The following is a 26,187-nucleotide window of genomic DNA, read 5'->3' on the forward strand; positions in this document are numbered from 1 at the left end:
AGATGGCGACAGTACATTTTAGTCTTGTCGCCAATTGCGAGTAGACCGCGCTCAGATCTGCCACTGAAGAGCATACCCGGTCTTACTTTAACGATACTACGGCTGCGCAGCCTAGTATCTGTTTGAGATCATGGAGCGTGCTGCTCTCAGACCACGCCATGTTCTCCTCAGCAGCACAGGGGAGAACGAGGCAGTCCCTCCCCCCTGTGCCGCTGCTGCCTCTGCCACCAATTGACTAGTAGCGGGGAGGGACTGTGGCCACTGTGCCACCAATGAATATAATTAACACATTAATTTAAGTGTAGGCAGCCGCACCTGAGGGGTTAATAACCGGGGATCGCAGCACCATGTCATAGAGGGCGGATGCCGGATATGTGATACCGCTGTCGGCACCCGCTGCTTACACTTAAATTAAATTAATGTTTATTATATTTATTGGTGGTGCAATGTGCCCCCCCAACCCCAGTATTATAAAGTATAATCATTGGCATGGCGGCCATTGTTCCTTTGGTGCTGTGCTGGTGGGTTGGTGGGGCCCAGTGTAAGGGTGCCTTTGCCAGATAGCGGGGGCGCTGTTTGACTGCTGGGTCCTGCTGCCTGCTGGTGCGTTGCTGCTGCATTGGTGGTCGCATGCAGCGCTGCACCAAATTTAGAATAGAGTCCTATTCAAAGAGGCAACCATTGGATATAAGTAACAGTCCTTATTTTGTATATCAAACTATTTTTTTCCCCCTACATTAAAGATGACCTTTCACCTCTCCTGACAGGCCTGTTTTTATAGCTTCATGCATTCCCCATGTAATAACAATTCTGGAGCATCTATTATGGCTCTATGTTGTGCCATTCCTTTATTATTTCTACTAGAAGTAGTGAATTATGAATGAATTGCTAGCAGTCTGCAGTAAGGGTACAGAGGGGAGGTAACCAGTTAGGGGTTTGTACCTGCACAGTCTGACAATGGCAGCACTGATTGGATAGAGTGAGATTGTGCAGTTACACCCCCCCCAACTGGTTACCTCCCCCTCTGTACCCTTACTGCAGACTGCTAGCAATTCATTCACAACTTCTAGTAGAAATAAAAGGAATGATACAACATAGAGCCATAAGAATAGATTCTCCAGAATTGTTATTATATGGGGAATGCATGAAGCTATTAAAACAGGAATGTCAGGAGAGGTGAAAGGTCCTCTTCAACCCTGCAGTATTATCTCTGTATCATCTCTGTATGTTCATGCTTACAGTCAGCTGTTACAAGGAAGGACACATATATATCCTAGGGTTTATGTAAAGATGAGTGGCAATCACAATGGAGTGGGCACCAGTGCAGGTTGGAATGAGAGCAGTGGCCGATCAGTGCAGAATCCTTCGTTATTTTTTAACATTGTCTTATTCTTTCTGTTAACAATGCACCCGCTGAAAATTACATAAAGGTACACTAACTACCTCATAGATGGGGGACCCTAGAAGAGAATTGGGATTAGGCCCAGTAGCCTCAATTTACACCTTATACTGGATAATCATGTATTAATCCATGTATAGTAATATATAATTAAATGGTCCAAGGAAAAAATTGTGAATAAAGGGAGTCTTTCACCAAATATGACCATTGCAGACGACTCAGATCAGGTTCTCCATTACTTTCCCCAGATTACTATGGTACCTTTCATATTGCAGTCCATCGCCAATTTGTTGAAATCCTGCTCCCTCGCCGCGTCACACATTCCCGGCGTGTGCGCACTGCATTGCCCATTATGGGCAGAGGAACAGGGACTTTCAATGCGCATGCGCCGGCCTGCGCAACCCGATCCAGCCGGCGGTGGCACAGGATTTCAGACGGAGGAGGTAATCAGATTAAACAAGGGCGGGCCAGAGGGGTGAAAGAGGAAGGGTTTGGTAAGCAAAGCGCAGAGGGGCCTGGGCACCGGCCACATGAATGCCACCCCTGGGCACCTTCAGAACCTAATTACCATATGGTAACATGGTCATTGTATTTTATATGATGTTTTCATGTGTATTTCCTGTTATCTCCTGTATCAGGCCTGTTAGGGGTAGTTCCTCCTTCTAGACAGTAGAGGGAGCTAGGAACCCCTAGTATATATATAGTTAGGCCCAGACAGGAAAGGGTCAGAGCAGTATAGTCCAGGAGGCTAGTTAGTGCAGTCTAGCCTGCCTGAGTTTCCTGAGCAAGAGAAGCTCAGAAGTTGCATCCAGGGGAAGAGTTTGCCTCCTGAAGTTTCTATGAAAGTACAGTGCAGAGCCAAGTTTATCCCAGCCAAACAGAGAGCTGAAGGGCAGAAGGATATTCTACAGCAAGGAGACATATACAAGAGGAAGGTTTCCCCACCCGGGAGAAAGCCAGACAGGAACTGAGGAAAAATACAGCCTGATCTGTAAGTGTTATTCCCTCTGAGTATCTTGCAAGGACTTTGCCTGCCATTTATATAAAGCCTGCCTGTTACACTCTTTTACATGTGGAACCAACTAAAGACTGTAAATAGTTGAACTGTTTCAGTAAAAGGAAGTTCACCGCAACTTGTGTTCCTCAATTATTACTACAATAAATCGGTGTGCCACCATTACCGGCACTGGCGTCACAAACTTAAAGGGATCTTGCAACCGGCACATTAAACCTGCAACACCCAGGGCACCTCACCTACCGCCCGGCCTGGTCCCTATACATAGAGAGTGCCCCAGAGGATCCATGTGTCAGCCTCTCCATCACTGCTGTACGCCTGCCCAGGGTATATAAAAACTGTGAGTACCATAAACACCCTCGGTTAGTAACTACCCCGTGACCTCACCATTCGCCTCACCCTGCAGGGCTGCATAGTGCACATAGTAATCTGGGGAAAGTAATGGAGAACCTGATCTAAGTAGTCTGTAATGGTTATATTTGGTGAAAGACTCCCTTTAAAGGGAACCTGTCACCGGGATTTTGTGCCTAGAGCTGAGGACATGGGTTGGTAGATGGCCGCAAGCACATCCGCAATACCCAGTCCCCATAGCTCTGTGTGCTTTTATTGTGTAAAAAAACTGATTTTATACATATGCAAATTAACCTGAGAGGAGTCCTGTCCCTGACTCATCTCACGTACAGGACACATCTCCGGTTCATTTGCATATGTATCTAATCGGGTTTTTTTTTTCACAATAAAAGCACACAGAGCTATGGGGATTGGATATTGCGGATGTGCTAGTGGCCATCTACCAACCCATGTCCTCAGCTCTAGGCACAAAATCCCGGTGACAGGTTCCCTTTAAATATTTCACTGAGGACATTCACCCTCCCGTTGCTTTGAGAAGCTTTTATAACTTTTCTTCTAAGTGCTTGCTTCCTCTCGCTGAGAATGGTTACTGTTTCTTCCCTATGTATCTTTTATGTCTCTTACAAATAAAATTTTACAGCTATTTGTTCTTAAGTGCTTGAAATGTTGTGTAACTGGAACCATTTTGTCCAGATTCTTCTAGTTTATGAGAAGAAAAAAAGATTTGCTAGAAGTAATTTGTCAGGTGGGAACCTTAATAGCTGTGGTGAGGATTAACGGTAAAATGGAATAAAGGCACATTGGCATTCTCCCCATGCTACTAGAAGCAAAACTGGATGCTCCTAATTTATCAACAGGGACAAGTCTATTTATTTATTATACCACTGACATATTCTGCAGCGCTTTACAGACTTTTGCATCAGGCTGTCCCTAATGGGGCTCACAATCTAAGGTCCCTATCAGTATGTCTTTGGAATGTGAGAGGAAACCCACAAACTCCATGCAGATGTCATCGTTGGTTGGATTCAAACCCAGGACCCCAGCGCTGCAAGGCAACAGTGCTAACCACTGAGCCACTGTGCTGCCCGATTTGTACTCTTACTTTACATTTGACTATGTGTGTGAAGTTAACATTCTATGAACCAAATTTATGAAAGTGTTGCACAAAACAAGCAAACTATCACAGTCTGACTTATTTTCATCTGCTACAGCTACATCAGGTTGGCAGTGGAATGCAGTTGAGACAATTTTTGAGGACTTTTCCAATTTTCCCATTGATACATAAGGCCAAAAACCAACTTGCACCCACAAAATAGATGAATTTCTGATATTGACTTAGCAGGTGCAAAAAAAATAACTTTGGACTATTGATAGGTTTGTTTTAGAAGTAAAACAACAGAAAAGTTACAATTTAATCCAAAATAAAGACAAAACCAGTTTGATAAATCAGGGCCTATGTCTTTCTGAGGCTTTTATTAAAGGGATTTTTCAGGATTAGAAAAAAATGGTCGACTTGTTTGTCTGGTATTGCAACCTAGGTCCATTGACTTGTATGGGGATGACAATACTAGACACAGCCTATGTATTCTGCAATACAATATAATATTTGTTTGCGGTTCTTGAGTTATTTTAGAATTACCCGTATACTACTGCTTTGCTACTATTATTTTGAGCTGCTATTCTTGCCACCTGTTGCCACCACTAGAGGGAGCTTAGTACCTTACTACCTGGACATTTATTTTTGTATTCAATATATAAATCAGTATACACTAAAGGAGAGATTTATCAAACTGGTGTAAAGTAGGACTGGCTTAGTTGGCCATAGCAACCAATCAGATTCCACCTTTCTTTTTTTCACAGCTCTTTTCAAAAATGAAAGGTGGAATCTGATTGGTTGTATGTTACACCAGCTTGATAAATCTCCCCCTAAGTTCCTGCAGTCCTGTTAGTGGTGACTGCCAGCAAGCTAAATGTTATGATTTAAAGGGTTGCCGAGCTTTTACTCCTCAGGATAGACCATCACTAGGTGATCGGCAGGGGTCTGCACCCCACCCCACCGCAGATCAGCTGTATGGGTGTAACTCCTTCATCAGGTGGGGGTATGGGGTGTCAGACCTCTTCAAATATCTGGCAATCACCTAGTGATGGCCTATCCTGAGTATAGACCTTCAGTTAGTAAAAGCTAGAAAACCCATGTATTTCTTTGTTACAAAGCAAGAGTTGCTGAGCATATTCATAAATAGTTTTGTGGGAAAATAATCAACATAACTTGTTTTGTTGTTTTTCATGCTTTTATCTGGCTTAGGAGTCTAGTGGGTCGTCATATTCAGTGATTGACAGTTATCTCTTTATATACTTTTATATAAAGCTGAGTGTATGTATGTGTGTGTACGTATGTCCGCTATAGGAATCCGCACCGTCGCATTTACAATCACGAAATTTGGCACACAGGTACATCAGGTGTCCGGGAAGGTTTTAGAGCAGGTCTCATCTCTCTAGGATGTACCGTTCTCGAGATATTCCCAAGAAAATGCATTAGCCAATAGAAGCATGGCCGCATGACCCTACTCAGCCAATAGAAGCTCGCAGGCCCTTAGTCTCCACATACACACAGTTTTACACCAGGTTTCCATAACAACCAGTCATTTTTCTTCACTGCTGTAGGTGAGCTTTAAAGGAAATCTGTCACCAGGATAATCGCTATTGAAGTAAAGCCATGGCCTAATAGCACTGAGCACCTTATTTCCAGATGTGCCAGATTTGTTCCAGCAATAGATGTTTTTTATCTTCTGAAAATCCAGTTTATTTGATATGCAAATGAGCCAGTAAGGTGCCCAGAGGGCGTCACTCTTGCAGGAAGGAGTCCAGGCACGCCTCCTACCACAATGTGCCCACCCACCCCTCAAACATCACATTGAAGCCATAACTCTGCCCTACTTTTCCCTGCTCCCAGCATGAGGGTGGGCTTGGGCACTAGCAGGAGGCGTGCCTGGGCTCCTTCCAGAAAGAGTGACGCCCTCTGGGCACCTTACTGGATCATTTGCATACCAAATAAACTGGATTTTCAGAAGATAGAAAACATCTATTGCTAAAACAAAGGCACATCTGGAAATAAGGTGCTAAGTGCTATTAGGCCATGGCTTAACTTCAATAGCAATTATCCTGGTGACAGATTTCCTTTAAAGAGGCAGAGTGCTGTGGATGACACTGTTAAGGGAGGGAAGTGCTGTAGAGGTCACAGTTCAGGGGGCAGGTAGGGTGGCCATTCAGGCCATCCTCAAAAGACGGAATTAAAAACCCCGCCGCCAGGTCCCTCTCAGACATGCCACTGACCCGGTGAGGCCACGCCCCCTCCCACTCCACAGCCGACGGGGATTGAAAAAATGAAGGTAAAAATCAACTTCTGTCAGCTGCAGGGGTGGGAGGGAGGGCGAATTTCTCCCTGCAGCTCACGCTCATACAGCACAGTGCTGCTGTCTGAGAGTGAGCTGTTCAAAAGGACATCCCTGTGTCCGTCCAGGCCCTGCGCTGGATGGAGGACAGGGAGTCTGAAAGCCGGACTGTCCTGCTTAAAACCGGACCTCTGGCCACCCTAGGGGCAGGCTGCTGTGGAGGTCACAATTAAGGGGACGGTCTGCTATGAAGGTCAGTGTTAAGGGGCAGATTGCTGTAAGGGCCACTGTTAAGGGGGCGCGGTGTTGTGGAAATCTCTGTTAAGGAGACGGGGTACTGTGGAGGTCACTAATAAAGGGGCGGCCGCTGTGGAGGTCACTATTAAAGGGGAGGGTCACTGTGGAGGTCACTGTTAAGGGGGCAGGATGCTGTGGAGGTCACTGTTAAAGGAGCGGGTGCTGTGGAGGTCTCTGTTAAGGGGGCAGGGAATGGTGGAGGTCACAGTTAAGGGGACTGCTATGGAGGTCAGTGTTAAGGGGCGGGGTGCTGTAGAGGTTACTGTTAAGGGGGCAGGGTGTTGTGGAGGTCAAATTTTAAGGAAACTTAACAGTGGAGGTCACTGTTAAGGAGGCGGGTTATTGCGTAAATCACTGTTAAGGAGATGGGGTACTGTGGGGGTACTGTGAAGGTCACTAATAAAGGGCCGGATGCTGTGGAGGTCATTGTTAAAGGGGAGGGCGCTGCGGATGTTACTGTTAAGGGGGCAGGCCGCTGTGGAGGTCAATGTTAAAGGGGCAGGCACTGTGGAGGTCACTGTAAAGAGAGGAGGGGACTGTGGAGGCCACTATTAAAGGGGCAGCAGGGTACTGTGAGGTCACTGTTAAGGCTGCGGGGTACTGTAGCAGTCACTGTTAAAAGAGCAGTCGCTGTGGAGGTCTCTGTTAGGATGGCTTGAAATGGTGGAGGTCACAGTTAAGGGGACTGTAACCTTTGGTCAGTGTTAAGGGGCGGGTGCTGTAGAGGTCACTGTTAAGGGGGCAGGCTGCTGTGTTTAAAATCAGTCTAATTACAATTTACACTTGTTTCACCATGACTACATACAAGATCAGTCAGCTTCACACTTCCAGCTACATAAGTAGCTGCCTGCATATTGGACTGCATGTCCAACATGACAGGATTCCTTAAAACTTAATACATAATTTTGGGCCTGTTTAGATGGCATTTAAGATATTCAAGGCCACTATTTAGGAGGATGGAAAAATAATGATCTGCCTTTAAATCTCTCTGTGCTGTTGATTGGACAAGTAGGGAGGACATGGGATGAAGGAACATATCTAGGTATTTGTTTAGAACAGGGATGCCCAACCTGTGTCCATCCAGCTGTTGCTAAACTACAACTCCAATCATGCCCGATAAGCCTACAGCTCTCAGCCTACAGCCGAGAATGATGGGAGTTGTAGTTTTACAACAGCTGGAGGGCCACCGATTGAGCATCTCTGGTTTAGAAGATAGGGGCAAGAATAATTCATTGTACATCCATATGGTACTGTTACACTCTATGTGTGGGAGGGTAAACATGATTTACAGGTTTTCTCTATGTGTGAGCGAGGAAAGCAGGACTCACAGGCTTTCTCTATATATGTGTGGAGGAAACAGAAGTCAGTCTTTCTCCGTGTGTGGAAGAAGCAGAAGTCACAGGCTTTCTCTGAATGTGTAAAAAGCAGGACTTACAGGTTTTATCTATGTGTGGGTGGAAGAGGACTCACAGCCTTTCTCTATGTTTGGGTAGAGGAAACAGAAATCACAGGCTTTCTCTATTTGTAGCCATCTGCAGTAAAAAAGACATGGATCACACATCCACATGCCATGCATGAATCTTCTGCTTCTTAGCATAATTTATAAACATCTCCATTGAGGCACCTAGTATATGTTTTGATCAAAATGCATAGACACACTCACCACATCAAGGTGTTCTCTCACGAGTGGGTCCCTATTCTTATTTGGTGCAGCAACACATGGCAACCACCACTGCCGCAACACAATACCTGCAGGCGGCAAAATCCTGCATCCCAGTAGGAGCGCAGGAAACAAGACTCATGGGCTTTATCTATGTGTGGATGGAAGAGGACTCAGAGGCTTCCTCTATGTGTGAGCAGGGGAAGCAAGACTCACAGGCTTTCTCTATGTGTGGAAGAGGACTCACAGGCTTTTTCTATGTGCAGCCATCTGCATTGAAAAAAGACATGGATCACACATCCACATGTCATGCATGGATCTTCTGCTTCTTAGCATAATTTATAAACATATTCATTAAGGCACTTAGTATATGTTTCAATCAAAATGTATAGACACACTCACCACGTCAAGGTGTTCTCTCACGAGTGGGTCCCTACTCTAATTTGGTGCAGCAACACATGGCAACCACTGCTGCCACAACACAGTACCTGCAGGTGGGAAAATCCTGCAGCCCAGTGTGAGCGGAGGAAACTAGACTCACAGGCTTTATCTATGTGTAGATGGAAGAGGACTCACAGGCTTCCTGTATGTGTGAGCAGGGGAATCAGGACTCACAGGCTTTATCTATGTGTAGATGGAAGAGGACTCACAGGCTTCCTGTATGTGTGAGCAGGGGAATCAGGACTCACAGGCTTTCTCTAGGTGTGGGCAGCGGAAGCAGGACTCACAGGCTTTCTCTATGTGTGATCAGGGGAATCAGGACTCACAGGCTTTCTCTAGGTGTGGATGGAAGAGGACTCACACGCTTTCTCTATGTGTGGACGGAAGAGGACTCACAGGCTTTCTCTATGTGTGGGTGGGAAAGGCAGGACTCACAGGTTTCTCTACGCATCCTGCCAGCATTTATACAGCTGTTTACAAGAACATACTAAATCAAATTACAGAAAGCTATATATTCTCAAGTTCAGCGTCTCCTCCTTTATCATTCTATGCCCTCAGATAAAAGACAAGACAGATGTAGTTTAAATACATTAAACAATATTCCATATTGCACAGTATGTATTGCCAGCATTGTTATGTCTACATTTGTGAATCTGTATTAGTTACCAATGTGATATTTGACAGATTTGTTTTTCTGCCTCATAACCATTGTTTACTGCCTGTTTTTTACCTTCCGTAACATTTGTACTCTGCGGAGAAGTCCTATTTTCCATTGTCAGCCTGACAGGCATCTTATACATTTTCATTTTCCAATCGTATATTATAGTCTGAGTGATGAAACCCTCCTCCACTGACAAGGGATGAAAAAGCATCTGCCTTCAGAAAAGTTCAGCCTGTGACAACTAGCACCCACCATTGCTTTGATTAAGCTGCCTCTCGAATGTTGAGCAAGTCCTCCAAGCTTGATAGCATTGGCTATCGCCTCTTTTGGGACATGTATTATTTAACAGGGAAACTTGCCTGAAGCAACTTTAGCAACTCCATTTTACAGCAAAAGTTTACAAGTTTAATAATTATAGCTGTCAAATGGCTTCATCGGCAAAACAAGAGTAGGCCAAATTATTATAGGGGTAGTGCAGGATTAGAAATTTTTATTACAAAATTTTTTTTATATATGATATATATTTTAAGTGTACTATATTTTTATGATGTAAGATGTATTAAAATTTACTTCAACAAGCTTTTTTATGTAAATTATACTGTATATGTGTATTGTATGCTTTGACTTTTACAATATATTCTGTTTAGTTCTGACACTCAAAGTGCAATTGACGCATTTGTCATTTACAAGAACGCATGAACTTTTGCCACGTTACAGCTATACACAGAGGTGAGTTTGTTTATATGGTTCCAGATCTTAAAAGAAACCTGCCCTGGAGACAGTACAGTTCAATTTGGGGTATGGATTAGACATCAGATATAATAAACCCCACAAAAAGAAATTGGGGCAGAAATAGACAGTACAAACTTAGGGAGGCAACGTATGAAAGGCTTTGTACCAGAATAATTGAGTCATTTTGGTTATTTTGTTGGTGGGGTAGGCTTTTCAACAACTTTAGGAAGCTTTTACCACATTTTTTATGTGGCTTGTGCCATATCCTGCATTTTGTGGGTAGAGTTATATTTTTCGCCAGACTTATAATTAGCAAGTTTGTAAAATCACAAAAAAGGCTTAAATATTGTATGCACCAGTCCCCTGGGGGTAGGCACCTTTGTAATAAACAACAGTAAACTTTAGACTGAAAATCACTTATTCAGGTGACAAATTGAACAAATGGCATACCACATTTGGTAACTTTGCAGCAAAAATAAACTCAAAAGAAAGTAGACCCTCAAAAAAGTGATTTCAAATATCACCAATGCATTACCCCCTTAGTATAGACAGTCTAAAGATGCAAAAAATTCATCACTGTGGCTGATGCTGGATGATAGATGAGATGCATCTTTAGATTGTCTAGTGTAAATTCATACTAATTATTAATTATTCTTCATTGTGACAGAATTTAGTATCAAACTTCTGCTGCAATTTTGGAGCACACAATAAGCAATGTCCCTTTCTGCAAAGCTATGCCCCATTCTCACTAAACCATTCCAGCCTGCCAAGCAATGTGGGAAAAGTGTCTAAGACAGTAAATGTGACTCATGGCATTGTAGTGACCCAGAAAATCACTGCTTAAGGCCTCTTGCACATGACTGTATGGCTTTTTCAGTATTTTGCAGTCCGCAAAAAACGGATCTGCAAAAAATACTGATCATATCCGCGTGCATTCAGTTTTTTGCGGAACGGAACATCTGGCTCCTGATAGAACAGTACTATGCTTGTCCGTTATGCGGAAAATAATAGGACATGTTCTATCTTTGAACGGAATGGAAAAACGGAAATACGGAAACGGAAGGCATACGGAGTACCTTCCTTTTTTTGCGGATCCATTAAAATGAATGGTTCCATATATGGAATGCAAAAAACGGAACATAAACGGAAAAAAAAAACGTTTGTGTGCAAGAGTCCTAAGAGTTAAATGTTGTGATTTGTTACCTAAGCACTCTTATGATAATGTGTTTTCGTTATTTTGTACACTATGTATCTCTAGTGGTCGTCTATGGGCAGCAATTGGCAGTTCCCTGGGTGATGGACTGGTTCCCCCCCCTGGTTGGTGAATCTTTGCTAAACAGGCGCAGAAGAAAGACGTGTATCTGAGGGCTCCTGAAATGTAGGCCTAAACAGAAGCCTGGCCAGGGAACCTTCATCCTTCAGACTGAAAACTGACAGAACAGCTAAACTGAAAGACTATCCCTGAGAGAAAGAATACATACTTTGTATGGAAGGTTGAGAACCATCAAGACCATGCTGTATTCGCTCGTTTATGGCAAAAGACTTTACTGCTGTGGATCTGGCCATCCGGATCTAAGTTACGCAGCCTGGGTATTGCAGAAAGAGTTAATGAGAACCACATCTACCCCCCTGCGGGCTGGAGCACGTATGAGCCAGAATTCTGACACATTTTCATTAGCGAATCTGCCCCATTGAGCGCTTTATGTTAAGTATAGCTTCCCCCTGACCCACTGCTGCACACCATTCCCTCAAAAAAATACACAAACCAAGAATACAATATTGTGAATACACCCTAGGTGTGTGTTGTAAATATCTGGTAATTCCGGCAAGGGGCTGCCCAGAATTAGAACAAATGCACCACCCCTGTCCACAGGTTGTTTGTGGTATTGCAACCTGGCCCCTATTGACCTATACAAGATAAAAGAAGTGGTGCCGTTTCTGGATAAAGGCACCCAGGTCTTTTCTGATTGTCTACAACCTTTTTAACACCTAATGTGCTTTGTTTGAGCATTTAAACAACATCTCTAACTCACCGGTCTGGACTATTTTGCCGGATTTAGTCAATTGCAATGTCATCCGAAGGATTTCAAGAGCAAATCTCCGCAGCCACCTCCATGACTGCTTCATCCTAGCTTCCCAATGCACCGTGCTGCTCAGTAATCCTAGATACATTGTATCGGCATCATTCTGTCGCCTTGCGATGAGAACTGAACGTTCCAGTACAAGTGACACTAAATCCCGGTCAAAAAGCTTTAAACTACATTCTATTAAACCATTCCATTGAAAGACAGTTAATATTGTGCCGAGGCCAAGAGTCAGCTCCCTCTAAGGTCCTTAAAATTCTTTCATTACAGTTGGGTGGTGCTGTCCTGAGCCTTTCAATCTCTGCTATCTCAGAATAAATCTGAAAAATATAATTATTCATCAGAGTTCATTCTCAAGAAAGCTTTTTACACAATGCCCATAATCACAAGCATGCACTGTTTCCCAGCCTATAAGGCAAATATGCCTCGTAAACTATAACGAGGCCAAAAATGCTGGGGGAGAAAATCTTAAGACATATGGGATGCTAAAGATTTCACTTATTAAATTATGATTTATTTATTTTTGCTCCATATCCACCATCTGTTACATTTATGGATGCCCCTCTATTTACTAAACTCAATCATTCTCCTAGAAATCTGCTCTCTCTTATGGGTTTGACACCAGGTAAAGTGTTTGATTTCTTTTCTCTGCTACTTAGCGTGTTTCCTTAGTATCGTGCGTCCACCGTATGTGGTGCTTATCAAGAAGGTACATTTATTCCGTGCAATTAGCACTTCACATTCACATGTTGGAAAGCTATTTATGTAAACCTTGTTCCCACATTGCAGGCATGTAACAAATAAACTCCAGATTGCTAAGTCAATTATTTCTCTTCTTGGCTGCAGGAAAAACATACGGTAGTTTATTGCTACAAATTTAAAGAATTACGATTTAAAGAATTACGACTGTCGTGGAGGTGACAAAGTGTTTCTGTATGTGTTAAAGGGTAACTATCATTTTTATTTTTATTTGCTAGTTTATTAGAGCTAGGCATGTATACCTGAGTTAGTCTGTCAATGATTGCCAATAGATCTGTAATTACATAATAATAACAGCTTTCATTAATGTCCTCTGTCCCTTTCCACTGCTCCCATAAAAAACCATTGCTATGCCTTGTCTGTCTTCCCTTTAGTATAAACAGAAGACGGAGGGGCGGTCCTTCACACTGCATGCCTGCATTAGGCTTGGGAGTGAGGAGGCGTGTCTCTCAGTAATCAAATCTGATTGGCTGTTAGGGAGCAGCTGGCTACAGCAAGTGTGTATGGGAAGTGAGGGAAAGCAGTTTTGGCCTCAGAGAATTGGCCATCTTGAGAAGGTCCTCATATTGTAAATGTATAAACAGCCGTAACTAAAGGAAAAACTCAAGGAAAATAGTGGTATATAAATAAACTAAATATTTCTTTATGCATAATGCTGCTGGAGCAGTAACATATGCTAAAAATAGATTTTTTTAATGAAAACCTGACAGTTACCCTTTAAGTGAAAGCGGTGAGTGTTCGTACTGGAATGTTTGTCTTAAAGGAATATTAACCAGAAAACTTGGACTGCCGGGTTACTGTCAGAATACTATACCTTATCTAAATGCTATACCCTTGTCACTTCCGGTGACGCAGCCGCACCGGAAGTGACGAGAATCAGCTGGAGGAGGGGGTGTGCGGCGCTGCGCAAGCGCAGATCCACGGGTATGTCAAAATTATAGCACCGCCGTGGGAGAAGCGCCCACTTAATGCGCATACATGAAACCGGCCTGGACACACTGCGCCTGACGATCTGTGTCCACGCGTGCACACTCAGTGGTAGGGAGATCTGATGGAACATTTTGCACTGACAAATCTACCTACCTCTGAGTGTGCGCACGCTGTCTAATCCTGATGTGTGTGGCCGACGGAAGTATATAGCTACGCGTGTGCACCCTCTCCTACCTAGCCGTGGCTCCGGGCGCAGTGTGTCCCGGCTGGTTTCGCGCATGCGCATTAAGTGGGCGCTTCTCCCACGGCAGTGCTAATTTTGACTTACCCGTGGATCAGCGCTTGCGCAGCGCAACACACCCCATCCTCCAGCTGATTCTTGTCACTTCCGGTGCGGCCGCATCACCGGAAGTGACGAGGGTATAGCATTCTGATAAGGTATAGTATTCTGACAGAACAACGGGATGAATTTTTAGTAGATAAGGGGCAGAATGGTACAAAATGATGAAGGAAGAATAGCTCACCGATCCCCAGTCGCTGCTATTCCAACGCTTACTATGTCCAAGTTTCTCTCTTCTTCTTCTTGCCCAGGCTCAACACACATGAGAGGGCGGGGGATACCCGCTTAGCCAATCACTGGCTACGTTGGTGTTTCCTGTATGTCGAACGGGATGACAGATTTCTCTGGTTGAAACAAATGATTGACAGGCTTCTCTGAATACACAGTAATAGGGATGCACAATACTGGGTGCACAGTAATTGGGAGAAACCTGTCAACCAGCAGCTGTAGAGTGGGGAATAGCCTGCATATTGTGAAAGTATTTTTAACTCAATATCCATAGAAAACATTTTCTTTTTTCAGAGAATTAATGGCTATTTAACTTTTTCATTTCGGCAGTACTATGCCATTGAAAATAAATACAAAATATTGTATTCTTCTGTAGCAGTTAGCACAGAGCTTATCTATTCTGTCCTTGTACAATGACCTCTGCACAGGTCACAGAGCATGCCCAGAAAACTCTCCCATAGAAGTCAATGAGGTCCCTTCCAGACTATTGTGTATATGGACCATGGAGCTGCCATAAAGAGATTTTCTCAAAGCAGCTGCAGATCGCTCTGTCACTGCAAGTCCAGGACATTGTTCTTAGCTGCATATGTATGGCTCAAATGTGCAGACACTATCTTGGACATGGCCAGCACGTTCTGCAAGCCACAATAGTTTTTTTTTAAGTCTTGCACAACCCTATTATTACTGTATGTGCACCATGCAGGTGGCATGTATTATATCCCCCAAATATGGCACAACCACAATGTTCCTGCCATTGTGTTGGACCACCTTGCCCATTTCTGGTTAACAGGGAGACATCTAGTGGGAAATTTGCTACTTCATTCAGAATAGCGAGTGACTCACTGTGCGGCTTCTCTCGTCCAGGCTCATAAGTTTTAAGAAAGAATGGTAAAGCTTCAGTTTACACATTTTAAAGGAGGGAGGGGGATCAGAGGCTACGCTCTGCACTGCTTCTGTTGGGGACAATAGGATGTCCATTCAGTGGAGGAGGTGGATAAGAGCCTGGTATGGGAACCAGACAGACACAAACGTGGACAGTCACCACTGCCGTGCAAAATACTGACCCTGTGAGCTGTGAAAGACGTGTACTGACCCTGGCCATAATTGCTGCTCCACGTGTTGATGAGGCGAGTGAAGTCCGGAGCTTTGCACATTGTGTGTGAGAGCATATACAGTTGTGTTCAAAATAATAGCTGTCAGACATCACTAACCTGATCAATCACTGTTTTTGGTAGAAATTATATTTCTACATGGCAAATAATTTACTAGCAGGTGTAGTAGAGTAATAGAAACCCAACAGACACAACAGTCATGACATGCATGCTGCTGATTCTCTGTACTTCAATCACTAATTAAAAGGGGCATGTTCAAAATAATAATAATAGCAGTGTGGAGTTCAATGAGTGAGGTCATTCATTCTTTGAAAAACAGGTGGCAATTATCGCCCTTATTTAAGGAAGGAAGGCAGAAAATGTTGTACATGCTGGTTACAGTGCATTTCTCTCTGAAATTTGGAGGAAAATGGGTTGTTCCAGACATTGTTCAGAAGAACAGCGCACCTTGATTAAAAAGTTGATTGGAGAGGGAAAAACATATAAAGAAGTGCAGAAAATGATGGGCTGCTCAGCTAAAATGACCGCAAATGCTTTAAAATGGCAACCAAAACCTGAAAGACGTGAAATAAAGTGAAAAACTTCGAATAGATAGAAGAATAGCCAAAATGGCAAGGACTCAGCCAAAAATCAGCTCCAGGAAGATCAGAGAAGGTCTAAAGTTACCTGTGAGTACTGTTACAATTAGAAGATGCCTATGTGAAGCCAAGCTATCTGCAAGAAGCCCCTGCAAAGTCCCACTGGTGAAAAAAGACATGTGCTGAAGAGGTTACAATTTGCCAAAGAGCACATTGACTGGCCTAAAGAGACATTTTGTGGACTGATGAAGGTAAGATTGTTCTTTTTGGGTCTAGTGGCCGGAGACAGTTTGTCAGACGACCCCCAAACACTGAATTCAGCCCCAGTACACTGTGAAGACAGGGAAGCATGGTGGCGCAAGCATGATATGGGGATGTGTCTCATACTACGGTGTTGGGCCTATTTATCGCATACCAGGGGTCATGGATCAGTTTGAATACATCAGAATACTTGAAGAGGTCATGCTGCCTAACCTGAAGAGGAAATGCCCTTGAAATGGGTGTTCAAACAAGGCAACGACCCCAAACACACCAGTAAACGTGCAACATCTTGGTTCCAGACCAACAAGATGTTATGGTCAGCCCAATCCCCGGATCTTAATCCAATAGAAAACTTGTGGGGTGACATCAAAAATGCAGTTTCTGAGGCAAAACCAAGAAATAGAGAAGAACTGTGGAATGTAGTCCAATCCTTCTGGGCTGGAATACCTGTTCACAGGGGCCAGAAGTTGGTTGACTCCGAGCAACACGGATGTCCAGCAGTTCTCAGAAACAGCGGTTATACAACTAAATATTAGTGAAGTGATTCAAAGGAAAGCAAAATCTGCAAACATTTTTCAGTTTATATAGTGAATGTTTGAGTTTGTAAAGAAGAATACAAACACTGCTATTATTTTGAACACAACTGTATGAATCATGTGAATTGGTCATTTTATCTATATAAATGTTTCTGGTATCCGATGCTGTCAGTAAGTCGTGTATCACTCATCCATGTATAACACTTTACATAGATGTGTGCAGGAATGGTTAATATTATTTACTAGAAATTCCTGTAAAGCTGAATTTGCACTTGTCACGCTGCTTTGCCAAGCTGTTCCACATCCTGTCTCCATCTGTATGGCAGAGGAAGTGTGGCACATCACATTTACCAGAGCGACAGGAATGTCACAATAACACAAGCTGTGTGTTTAAATTGGGCCTGTCATTATGAGCTAATGTTTTCTGAACATAAATTGTTGATAAATCAAGCTGAATAATATAGAATTATCTATCCATTTATTATTGTATCTATCTATCTCTACCCATATCTATCTATCTATCTATCTATCTATTATCTATCTATCTATCTTCATGCAGCCCCTAAAGAGCTGCAGCAATGTGTCAAAATTGTTTCCCTTAGCAATCTATGCACAGTGTAAATCCTTTTCCTAGATGGCAAGGTATGGAGGCTGGCAAAGGGGAAAGATGGCACTCTTGGTATGCCATCTTGCTAAAGTCTCTCTTTCTAGAATCTCTGGCTAGCAACTGTAATCTGGCAATAGTGGCTATAGCGTCCACTCTAGGATGCAGGTCTTCAGAGGCACGTCTGGCTAGAACATGGTGAAGTGTGACTGTTGTCTTAACTGTAATCTCTCATAGCAGCAAAGTCTATATAGCTTTAATTACAGGTTACCTTGCTGACGCCTATGCTTGGCCAGGCAGATTCTACATTCTTGTCTTTCTCTCTCTCTCTCTCTCGCAGAAGCAGTAACAATCACAGAGATTGGTTAGTCTCTGGATCCTGAGGCCTAAAATGAAGTAGCACATGGACTTGCTTCCTCCCTCCTCAATCGCTAAACGCTCTCCTTTATACAGGAAGCAGGACCAGCCCACTCCTGCCAAGAAGGGAAGAACAGGGTGATTATCCGTGTCCCTGCCAACCATACAAAGTCATGCTGGGTGTATGGAACATTAGATAACAATAGGAGTAAACCATTTAGAGATACCCCCTGTACTTGGGTACTGCATATCTATCTATCCTTATTATCTATCTGTGGTGCTGGCCATCCGTGACTGCTTCTGCCCCACTCCTACTCGTGGGCCCAAACTCTACTTAACCTGTCTTCTACTCTCCTCACTCCCGGCCACCTGAGTCATAGTCACTCCCAGACCTAGCACATGTGCAGCTTAATGTTTTAGCAGCTAATGCCTGGATATCCTTGGTTATATAAGGTACCCTTCCCAGTGGGAGGATGCCTGAGTAGAGATGGCCTTGCGGTTCGCCCGACGGTCATTTCGCAGCGGACTTTGCACGTTCGCAATTCGCCTAACATGTGAACATATGGCAATGTCTGCCGGCGCCATATTCTTTTGCATTGCGCCAAACTTTGACACATCCATCAGGTGGGACAGGACAGCCAATTGAGATGTTTCAGCACATGGACACCCCCCCCCCCCCCCCCCCCACACCCTATAAAAGAACCTGATCTGGCAGCCATTTTACATTCTGTGTTTTGCCAGTGTAGGGAGAGGATGCTTAATGGAGCCAACAAAAGATCTTTTAAGGACTGGTACTGGTTGCAACGGGTGTGATATACCTGCTGCCCCCAAAAAACGAATTGAGGGGTGTGATATACCTTCTTCCACAAAATACTGATTGAGGGCTGTGATATACCTGTTGCCCCAAATAAACAGGGTGGTGTGATATGTGGGGGTGCTTTGCTTGTGACACTGTTGGGGATTTATTCAAAATTGAAGGCATACTGAACCAGCATGGCTACCACAGCATCTTGCAGCGGCATGCTATTCCATCCGGTTTGCATTCAGTTGGACCATCATTTATTTTTCAACAGGACAATGACCCCAAACACACCTCCAGGCTGTGTAAGGGCTATTTGACCATGAAGGAGAGTGATGGGGTGCTGCGCCAGATGACCTGGCCTCCACAGTCACTGGACCTGAACCCAATCGAGATGGTTTGGGGTGAGCTGGACCGCAGAGTGAAGGCAAAAGGGCCAACAAGTGCTAAGCATCTCTGGGAACTCCTTCAAGACTGTTGGAAGACCATTTCAGGTGACTACCTCTTGAAGCTCATCAAGAGAATGCCAAGAGTGTGCAAAGCAGTAATCAAAGCAAAATGTGGCTACTTTGAAGAACCTAGAATATGACATATTTTCAGTTGTTTCATACTTTTTTGTTATGTATATAATTCCACATGTGTTAATTCATAGTTTTGATGCCTTCAGTGTGAATCTACAATTTTCATAGTCATGAAAATAAGGAAAACTCTTTGAATGAGAAGGTGTGTCCAAACTTTTGGTCTGTGGTTAACATTCTTGGTTGAAATGTAAAAGGTTGTGAGTTTGAATCCCATCAGAAATAGAGGCTAAATTTAATTTATATATTTTATTGTTTTTTTAGTAATTGTAAAAAATCTGTCATTACAAAATATATCGTAAGCCAGTCAATGTTCCTCTGGGTTTTGGGAAAAAATATATAGAAATTAGAATCTGCTGGCATCAGATAGGCTTAGCAAGTTTGAAAGCTAATTTGAATATCGATCCTAGAAACCTAGAGATACGTTGCAGAGAAACCCAGAGTTATATACTAGTCTCTCTCTCTCTCTCTATTTCTCTTTCCTACCAACTTTCAGGACAATTAGAGTATATTTGATTTGTACTCAAATCAAACTTTTTTAAAAAAATCTTGCAAATCAGACCTGAAATGAATTTCAAGAAATTTGCTCCTCTTTAATCATAAACTGTGTAGTCTGTTAAACAATCTACCCAGTTTTTAATATGGTGCATGGGCTGGATGAGATGCTCATCTCTATGCAGTGCAGTCAGTCTACTGTGCCATGTGCCACTTGTGTAGGAGGTGTGGGTCCACCTTGCTCAGGGTCCCACTGGGAGATTCACCTGTTCTCCTGTAGGCCAGACACAGAAATACCAGAGACCAGCAGAGTTGGCGGGGCAGAGATGGAGCTGGGACTTAGCAACAGGAATCAGGTAAGTATGATTAGCAGTAGAGATAAGCGAATTGAATCCTGTGAAGTGGAATTCAATCCGAATTTCAGGATAAATTAGATTCGCATCAAAGCCGAATTTCCTTGTGCTTCATGTTAGCGAATCGATTTAACCTGAAATAGTGTAAAAAAAAAAAAAAAAATCAAACTTATCACCTCCATTTGCTCACGACGCGCCACCAGCCACCATCTTGATTGAAGACCTCGGCCGAAATACAATCCTGTGCGTGGTGGCGTATGACGTCACCACGCCGGCTGGTGTGATGACGTCATCTCGTGCAGCTCAAGATTTTGCACCAGATCTTCAAGCAAAATGGCGGCGGCCGGTCTGTCACGAGCAAATGGAGGTGGTAATTTTGATAGAATTTTTTTGTTTTGTGTTTTTACACTCACAACGCGGCATCTGAGGGGTACAATGATGGGGAGCAGTGCTATCGCAGCTCCCTGTCATTGCACCTGCTACTTACAAAAAAATGCGCTTCATGACAATCAAGTAATTCATCAAAAAAGTTAATTTTTTGTAAAATTTGACGAATCAGCCGAATCGAAATTTTCAATAATTCGCTCATCTCTAATTACCATCTCTGATATGGCAATGCTGTGGCATCTGTAGAAAAGGCCCCCATTCATAAACAAGCTCTTTAGAGGGATTTTTCTTTTACCATTTTTGCTAGGGGCAATTCTTTGTAGTAAAACAGTAGCATGTGTAGTATTTGCTTTGTGCAAATATGCAGGTTTTGCAGGTGCCAGTCTTATAGAATATGCAACCCTTCTTGTTTCTCTTGTATGTGGTAGGTGGCACTGCATAATGTTAAAGCAGTGCCATCTGGTGGCAGAACTATGGTATATCAAGGTTTATTTTGAGGCATACTGCATGTCTAATTACGTGATGATTTTGCACTTTTCGGACATGTTCACACAGTGTTAAGTGGATTTCACTGCACTTTCTTCAAACACACACAATACAATACCCAATTGTTCTGAATTAGGCTAATTCCGCATACTGCAAACTGCAGCAGAAATCCAAGGGTCAGTTTGGATTTTGAAGCAGATTCTACAGCAAAAATACATTTTGGTTGTTTCTACTGTGTATTTCAACCATGTGAACATGCCCTAAATGACAACACAGGTCAAAGATAATATCTATACAAGCTATTCGTTATGAAATGGACTTATGCTCTGTCTGTAAAAATATCGTCACTACATTGGTTTTGTATCGAGTCATTCATTTCTCAAATTCATCTATTGAAAATTGAATTTAAAAGAGTGCCTCAGTCATGAAGACAACCCCTGTCCATATAACCTGATAGGGCATGTGGATATGATAGAGGGGGTTCCCTCACACTGGCAGACCTGCTTCATGTAGGGGAAATTTAGTATGGATTGACCTCTTGTTCATTTTATCTGAATTTCTATTTGCACCCTGCAGGCACTTGTAGATCTGAGGAGGATTTTTTTACATCTTGTGAACCTGGTGAAAACCCAGTCTTTCCCTTTAAATCCGAGGAGAGAAGTTTGCAGAAGAAAAGAGGAAGGAGAAAAAATAAAAAAAATATTATATTCATATTTTTTTTATTGAACTTTGGTTAAGTGACAAAAACCCACGTCACTATTTGCGGCTTGCAGCGCTGAGGATTTACCGTAAGATAACTAGAGACATTTTCCTTTGTACTTTAGAATTTCTAGATAATTAATCAGTTTTGATAGCTGCAATGTTTAAAGGATAGGTCATTAATATCATATTGGTGGGGTTCTGGCTCCTGCCACCCCTGCCAATCAGCTGTTGGGAGAGGCCACAGCGCTCCATGCAGCACTTAGGCCTCTTCCTAGGCCAGTGAGGTCACCATCCATCAGTCATGTGGCTTAGGCTCTGCTCAGTCCCATTCAAGGGAATGGAGCTACCGTAGGCTGCAATACCAAGCACAGCTGCTATACAGTGGACATTACTGAGCATGGTAAGCTGTGGGAGACAGCAATGCTCATCTGAGCTGCAGTGAACGCAGCTGATTGATGGGGATGCCATAAGTCAGACTCCTGCCGATCTGATATTGATGACCTATCCTGGGGATAGGTCATCATTATAAAATTCCTGAATAACCCGTTTAAGTTTAAAGGGAGTCTGTCAGCAGCTTTGACTCTCTTCCCGATTGTTTGGGGGCATCAGGAAAAAGGCTTGTCCGGAGAAGAAAAGGTGAGCGCTACCATCAGTCCTGTGTCATGCCAACAGTAAAGCATCCTGAGACCATTCATGTGTGGGGTTGCTTCTCATCCAAGGGAGTGGGCTCACTCACAATTTTGCCCAAAAACACAGCCATGAATAAAGAATGGTACCAAAACACCCTCCAGCAGCAACTATTTCCAACAATCCAACAACAGTTTGGTGAAGCACAATGCATTTTCCAGCATGATGGAGCACCGTGCCATAAGGCAAAAGTGATAACTAAGTGGCTCGGGGACCAAAACGTTGACATTTTGGGTCCATGGCCTGGAAACTCCCTAGATCCTAATCCCATTGAGAACTTGTGGTCAATCCTCAAGAGGCGGGTGGACAAACAAAAACCCACTAATTCTGACAAACTCCAAGAAGTGATTATGAAAGAATGGGTTGCTATCAGTCAGGAATTGGCCCAGAAGTTGATTGAGAGCATGCCCAGTTGAATTGTAGAGGTCCTGAAAAAGAAGGGCCAACACTGCAAATACTGACTCTTTGCATAAATGTCATGTAATTGTCAATAAAAGCCTTTGAAACGTATGAAGTGCGTGTAATTATATTTCGCTACATCACAGAAACAACCGAAACAAAGATCTAAAAGCAGTTTAGCAGCAAACTTTGTGAAAACTAATATTTATGTCATTCTCAAAACTTTTGGCCACGACTGTATATTCGTAATTTTAAATATTAGATTTTTTTTTTAAATCAGTACCCATGATCCCTCACTGCTTCTTGCTTGTGTGCCAATGAGAAGGCTGCAATATCTTTGACTTTAGGAGTAGTGATTACGAATTTTCGTAATGCAAATTTTTATCGCACATTTTTCAATTGCCGATTTCCGCAATCAAGAAAATTATGACTGGAGATAACGAATTCTCAAATTCAGGAATATATGGCGAATATTCGCACAAATATCCGCGAAATATCACAAATTCGAATATTGCCCCTGCCGCTCATCACTACTAATGATAAAAGTGCCATAAAAGATATGTTTCTCCTGCTTTTTCTAGCCCCTACCTAGTGCTATTGCTTAGCTCAACACCTGTATATTTTGCAGATATTTGCAGGACATCTGTGCATGGCTCTAACAAATCAGATTTTAAATGTCATGACTCTGAGCTGACATCATTTTAATTATTGGTTGATTTAATTGGTTTTCTATCTTCAGGATAGGTCATCAGTATCTGATCGGAGACATTTTTTATGGCCATCCACCTCTAACTCTTTGCCCACCACTTCTGGTTCTCTCCAGCTTTTCCCAAACGATATAAAACTAATTCAACTTTTATTGCTAAGGATTGGGTCTCCATTCTCCTTGTATTGAGCTGTGATGACCCATCTAACTACATTGCTAACTAGAATGGTGGTCAACATGCATTTTTGTTGCCGTAGGTAGAGGATGATACACAGAGAGATATCTCACTAGCTTTTTCCTGGTGAACCAAAGGAAAAGGCCTGTTAAAACCAAAATGTCCAACCCAATAGCAGATACCAAGCAACTCAGGCTGCTCTCATACACTGACTGCAGATCTTGTTGATATCAACTCATTGTATAACACTGCTACTAGGGGTGGGACTACCAGCACTACCGTTTCACAGATCATTGCCAAAACTGATAATTGTATACACTGAGCTGAGAACAGAAGATATATACAAGTATAATGCCAAATATACTTGGGGGTCATTTATTAAGACCAATGTTTTAGACGCAATTCTTAATACGCCCCTGTGCTGGCAGTGGATGCACCAAAGTTATGTAGAGGCGCTGATCTCTACATAACTTCGGCGTATCCACCGCTGCTTCTAAATGTAAAACAGTTTCCTAGCTGGCTTACACTTAGACCATTTTCTATGCCTAAAACAGGATACCGTGCGGGTAATCCGCTGCGTGAAAGATTGCCAAGCCGCGCTATGGACAGCAGAGACACGGAGCATTAATATGATTGATAATGCTCTCTGCCTCTCTGTGATCTTTTTACTACAAAATCACAGTGACAACTTTATCTCACTGTGATTTTGTAGTAAAAAGGTCACAGAGAGGCACGGAGCGTTATCAGTCATGTTAATGCTCCGTGTCTCTGCTGTCCAGAGCACTGCTTGGCAATCTTTCACACAGCGGATTACCCACACGGCATCCGCTCGTGTGAAAGAGCCCTTACACGTGTATCTACTGTACAGTGGCTCCTGTTCTCAGCCTTAAAGGTGTATACAATTGTTAGGTGCAGGCAATGTTCTGGGGGCCGAATCCTTCATCTACTACACAAATCCCTAAGATAGTTTGCTACAATTTATCTGTCTAGGGTTTAGGCTGTTCAGTTCGCACAGCATTGCTGTGACTGAATACAACTGTATACACTTCTCAGCTGACAGCAGAACAATTGTAGCTATATATATATAAATATATATATATATATTTGGTGAGTAAAAAGTCTCAGGACACCCTTTTATTTCAGAACTAAAGGGAAAAATACATATCTGAATACTCCTGCAAGTAATGGGTGAGGAGGCCTATCTTTTAGGCTATGTCCGGAACATGGCCACCATATTGGCATATCAAAGAAGACCAACATTTTCTGAATTTTCAGAAATCAATTGCCACAATCAGATTTGCAATGTCTCATATGGTTAAAAAATTGGGAACACAGAAAGGTGCAACAACAACCGGGAACTTTCCCTGTGACGCACAGGTATTTGAAGTGTTCAATGAGTTGAGCCAGGTGCTGAACACAGAACTTTGAAGTTTTGAAAAGATAGGCCCCCTCACCCATAACTTGTTGGGGTATTTAGATATCTCATTTTCCCTTTAGTTTCTGAAATAAAAGGGTGTCCTGAGACTTTTGACTCACTATATATATACACTGCCTGTCCAAAAAAAAGTCGCCACCAAAAAAAGAAGAAAAAAAAAGGTCACACACGCTAATATTTCGTTGGACCACCTTTAGCTTTGATTACGGCACGCATTCGCTGTGGCATTGTTTCGATAAGCTTCTGCAATGTCACAAGATTTATTTCCATCCAGTGTTGCATTCATTTTTCACCAAGATCTTGCATTGATGATGATAGAGTCTGACTGCTGATTAAACAGCCTTCTCCAGCACATCCCAAAGATTCTCAATGGGGTTAAGGTCTGGACTCTGGTGGCCAATCCATGTGTGAGAATGATGTCTCATGCTCCCTGAACCACTCTTTGACAATTTGAGCCTGATGAATCCTGGCATTGTCATCTTGGAATATGCCCGTGCCATCAGGGAAGGAGTAAATCCATTAATGGAATAACCTGGTCATTCAGTATGTTCCGGTAGTCAGCTGACCTCATGCTTGGAGCACATACTGTTGCTGAACCTAGACCTGACCAACTGCAGCAACCCCAGATCATAGCACTGCCCCCACAGGCTTGTACAGTAGGCACTAGGCATGATGGATGCATCACTTCATCTGCCTCTCTTCTTACCCTGATGCGCCCATCACTCTGGAACAGGGTAAATCTGGACTCATCAGACCACATGACCTTCTTCCATTGCTCCATAGTCCAATCTTTACACTCCCTAGCAAATTGAAGCCTTTTTTTCTGGTTTGCCTCACTGATTAGTCCCCAGCTGTTCAGTCCCAATCCCTTGAGTTCCCTTCGCATTGTGCGTGTGGAAATGCTCTTACTTTCACTATTAAACATAGCCCTGAGTTCTACTGTTGTTTTTCTTCGATTTGATTTCACCAAACGTTTAAGTGATCGCCAATCACGATCATTAAGGATTTTTTTCCCACCACATTTCTTCCTCGAATACGATGGGTCCCCACTATCCTTCCAGTTTTTAATAATGCGTTGGACAGTTCTTAACCCAATTTTAGTAGTTTCTGCAATCTCCTTAGATGTTTTCTCTGCTTGATGCATGCCAATGATTTGACCCTTCTCAAACAGACTAACATCTTTTTCACGACCACGAGATGTGTCTTTCGACATGTTTGTTTAAGAAATGAGAAGCAACTCATTGCACC

General features: G+C 43.0%; 1 long non-coding RNA gene across 1 annotated transcript in view; it reads right to left on the bottom strand.

The window, feature by feature from the left end:
• LOC122944916 overlaps positions 1-12,192 on the bottom strand; it is a 61,899-nt gene extending 49,707 nt beyond the window's left edge. Inside the window, exon 1 of the long non-coding RNA XR_006391070.1 lies at positions 11,982-12,192. This is a non-coding gene — a long non-coding RNA (uncharacterized LOC122944916). The remainder of the gene's footprint in view (positions 1-11,981) is intronic.
• Positions 12,193-26,187: the final 13,995 nt, after the last annotated feature.

This window comes from Bufo gargarizans, chromosome 8, assembly GCF_014858855.1.
Source record: "Bufo gargarizans isolate SCDJY-AF-19 chromosome 8, ASM1485885v1, whole genome shotgun sequence".
Lineage (NCBI taxonomy): Eukaryota > Metazoa > Chordata > Amphibia > Anura > Bufonidae > Bufo > Bufo gargarizans.